A 4674-nucleotide genomic window follows, 5' to 3' on the forward strand; every position below is an offset into this window, starting at 1 on the left:
GTAGCTGAAGATTTATGTCACATTTCCAAGAAGCAGTCTGCTGAAACTTCTTTGTTTTTAATGAGTAAGCATAAATACACCCCAATGAAAGCTTGCTCTGGTATCACATCAGAGTTGCTTGCATTTAAATTAGTGGGTCAGTAAGAAAGGACAGTGGAACCTTTTATTAGCAGCTGACTTCTCTCAAGTCTCATTTTACATTTTTGGTTCCAGCACTATTCAACTGAAAGGAGATACTGTAGGTGAAAAAAAAAAAAAAAAAAGGTGAATAACAGAGACAAGGCACAAGGCAGCTGCCAGACACCAACTTCCACTGAGTTAGTCAAAAATATCTGTATCCTCGCTGATAATATAAAGAACCATAATGCGGCATGTGTCTTTGTGAAACAGGCAGTCTTTTGTACTTGCTGGTAAGATCTTCCCATGAGCAAAGTCTAGGATACAAAGTTGAGTATTTTTTTAAAGCTGTCTTAGATGAAGAGGTCGCCCATCAAGTAAGAAACAAAGGTATATTTCCATATAAATTATATTTCACCCGCTGAAATCATTATGGTAGTGCTGTTCTCTAATGAAGTCTCTATTTTCCCTACAGTCACTTTGTGATACACCAGAAGACCTCAAAAGTGAATTTGATAGCCCTATTACTTCTGTCAGGAACTCTTGCCACTTTGCACAGCCTGATGCTCATTCCTCATCTTTAGTGATGTGATTTGAAAAGCTGCAGGATGCCTCAATTTCTCTCAAATTTTGGTTTTGACAGTTAATTAGTGTAGAAAAGACAGACACATTGTGAGACCTATATAGAGAATGTATAGCCTGTTACCACATGCATCAACAAGTCAGACGTCATGGGCAATCTCTTCCTTGCTTTCTAGCTCTTCTCAGCTTGTGCTGGACGTAAGTGCAGGTATTTGTTCTGGTAACACAGGAGAAGGTTGATGATCACTAGTATATGATGAATTACATAGCACACACAGACTTACAGGGCTACATGCCCTATAGAATGCTATATAATTAATATGGCTGATTAATGAGAAAATAATATGATTTGTTGTTAAAACTGTGTTTTCTTTAGGATACAATATAAATTATCTGCTTGAGGAGCAGATGATATGCCTAATTCATCCCCAGTGTAACTTCACTGGACTCAGTTGATTTTAATTAAATTTGTTCGTTCTTTTGGGGAGACAAAGAAAAAAAAAAAGAAGTTGAGAAAAACATAGCTGGGAAAGTGTCCAGTTAACGTCTTATACATGAAACTTTATGCCAGGTTTAGAGGCTCAAGTGGTTTAGTTTAATGTTGGGGACTGAAAGAGAACTATCAACTGGAATTTGAAGTTATTGTCATGGATTGTAAACATTAATTACTTTTTTTTTAAAGTTGTTTTACTAATGACTTTTTTTCCCAAGTTGTGTAAATACAAAAAGGAAGCCCTTCCCTTCCTTCAATACTCTACAACTTTTTGCTTAGCAATTTTAGGTTGAGTGACTTGTGTTATTCCAGACGGGTGTGACTTCTCTGTTTTCTTTTTTTCTGTACTAAGTCAGAGGGGTAGTGAAATCAATGGAGAAGCTCTTAAGCCCCTTGTTAGGTAGAATCAATAAAAGGAATAGATGAGAACTGTGCTGAGATCTTTAATTAAGCATGCTGCGTAACAGAGGTAAGAAGCATTCTGTGACAGAGGACTGGAACAATTTGAATTAGCCTTATTTAAAAAATTTCCCTGGGATATTTAAAATGAGTGATTCAAAGTTATTAGAAAATAAGAAAAAGGAGGTGTGCTACAATCATTAAATCCCCTTTATCACAAGATAAAATGTTTGTACGTCTTGCAAGCATCAGTAATTCAAACGCAGATATTAGCCTATAGAGTGAGACTTGTAAGACTTTCTGGCAATGACATGCAGCATGAATTTTACATTTGCTGAGTACCACAGGAAGAACCAACTGATTTCAGGGAGGGTGTTTTTCCCAGATGGGTGTATGGCATCTTGGCAGGAGATGGATTTCTTGCTCTCCCTGCCATAAATTCACTATGGCACAAGCATTTATGTCCTTTAGTGGGTGCCACAAGCATTCACGAAATCTCAGTTTCTTGATCATGAGAAACATTAAAATGCTTTATTATTTGTGTTATGATACAAAGATGGGCCTCAGTCCAGTAAAGTTCCCTTGAATTTCAGGGTAGTTGAGATGTGAAAAGTAGAAAGATCCCATCAGGGGTGAGAAGTAGAGGAATCATAGCAGGAATACAGCAGTGCAGATATCTTAGTTCAGATAGTGTTTGGAAATTGCGCAGTTTTGTTCCTGTTTACTGATCAGCAGAAGATATGAGCTACTATTGTAACGCAAGGCTTTTTAAATTAAAGAGACAATTTAACTGCCTGAATGTGCCATACCTCAAGCTAATTAGATGCTGTGAGTTTTCATAGGTTTTAGGTAACCTTAGGAACTCATGTATGATTTCAAAAGTGAGTTAAGGACTAAATTCACTTTAACATTTTTTACTCGTTTTCTATAATTTAATAATTAACTTAATCAGGAGAAACAGTTGTACTAGTTTACAAATGTGGCATTACCTAAGAAAATACATGTGCAGAGCACCATCTAGTGCAGGATATCACTAACATAAAAGCCTTTCTGCTCGTAAGTCACTTGTCTGTGTTTAGCTAATTTAATATGAACTATCATGTTGCGGTCAGTGCCAGCCCAGTGGTTCCTGTGACAATATCGTATTGCAATTACATGAGAGACCACGGATTGAAAATTACTTGGGAACTTTTTCAAGGATAACAAAACTGGATGCACTGAAATTCAGGTAATGATTTGAGAGAACCATATACTTTTCAGAGGAATCTGCTTATCATCCTGCCCACAACAGTGAGTGATATGTTCATTAGATAATTCAATCATATCTGTTTATAAACTAGGTTGGATGCTGATTCTTACAATAGATTTAGAGACCCAACTGCCTTTTAGGTGCCTTAAGTATACCATTTAGTTGCTCAGAGCCTTTGCTCAGCTTCTGCAGAACCTCAGAGCTATGCAGGTTCCTTAAACCAGGTGTTCACAGGTGTGCAAACCACAACTAACAGGCACGATTAAAGATCTGACTGTCATTAAAAAGGGAAGAAAAGAAGAAAGGAAAGAAGCTATAGGAGACAGGTAAAAGAAACGTATACACAGGTATTTACGAGTTGCTGAGGAAGGATGGAAACAAGTGAGCTACAGTGGGTTTTTTGCAAAGGTCATATTTTGGTTCTTCTGCAAGCAAACATATGCATTTGGCCCCAGGGTTGTTTAATCAATGTTTGGATATCAACATTATGTTTCTGATGCATTATGGTAAGGTTAAGAGGAACTGTCTTAGTTAACTGAAGATGTAGCAATGACAAGCTGGATTTCATCTTGCACTAAACAAAGGTTAAGATGCCCTCAGGTACTTGGAAAAGGTGATTTTTGGATGAACACTATGTATTCAATAAAAAACTAATTAAGCATCAAAGAGCCCCTATCACTGTAAAGTTTTACATTCTCTTTGAACAAGCGCTTTAACAGAAAATGGTAACTTTTCTCTCTGAGCATGCATTCCATATGGATTTTGGTGGAATGCTTGAAACCTTGCTGTTTTCCCGATTTTCAGACATACTCTGGGAAAACAGCCAACATAGTCTCATATTCATTTCACAGTACTTTCTGGTTTTGAATACCTCCATTTTTTGCTTTCTAAGAGGAGCTCTTAATAGACACTTTATAAAGACAGAAGTAAGTGGAAATTTTTGAAAATTTAGGTATAGAATGCTTCCCTGGGTACTTTTTCTCTTTGGCAATCGCCAAAGAGAACCCAGTATTGAAGAAAAAGCTGCTCTTTCATTCTTTTTGAGATAATGAGGAGTCAATGATAGGAACATTCACAGGCCTAGCAAGGTGTTGTTCTGTTTCCCTGTGTGGGTATATCATTTTGCTAAAGAAAGGGGAAGTAGCTTTGACAGAAAAAAATGTATTTACAAAAGGGGTTCAAGAACTGGTGTCAGGAGTAACAGTTTTGGGAGTGGTGGGGAGAGGTGCGCTCTGTCTAGGCAGTAAAGCTGAAGAAGTCCACTGGAAAGTGGTAGGCTGGATTGCAATACCTCAGCTCTGTCAACACATGCTAGACATTCTAGGGAAAACAAATGTAGCTCTTTTACTGCCCATTTAATTCACCTGAGCTTGTGGTTTCCATTCTGTTAATCTCCAATATGTTTAGCAAATGGAAGAAAACAAAATAGACAACTGAAAATATGAAGGTGTTTCCCCTGAACAAATATTACAAAAAGATGCATTTTTGATTACACTTTGCTGGTAGCTATCATAATGTTCTTTATTAAATCATGACTGGTAGAACATTTTCCTTGTTATTTCCTTGATTCTTGTTCTTCTTCTGTTGGGTTATATGATTTGTATCAAATGCTATGTATTAATTTTCAACTATTTTTGAGTTACTATGTTGTTCTGTCTAATGCCTGAACAAATAAACTGGCCTTTGTTCTGGTCTCTTGTAAGAATAAAGACTACCTTAGAACATGTTCATACCTGTTGAGGAAATAAATTAATACAAACAGGCAAGTCAGGCAGAGAAAAGAATTCTCTTCCAAGCTGTACTCTCTTGTCTAGTAGCTATTTATGTTCACCTG

This window comes from Falco naumanni, chromosome 1 (genome assembly GCF_017639655.2).
Source record: "Falco naumanni isolate bFalNau1 chromosome 1, bFalNau1.pat, whole genome shotgun sequence".
Taxonomy (NCBI): Eukaryota; Metazoa; Chordata; class Aves; order Falconiformes; family Falconidae; genus Falco; species Falco naumanni.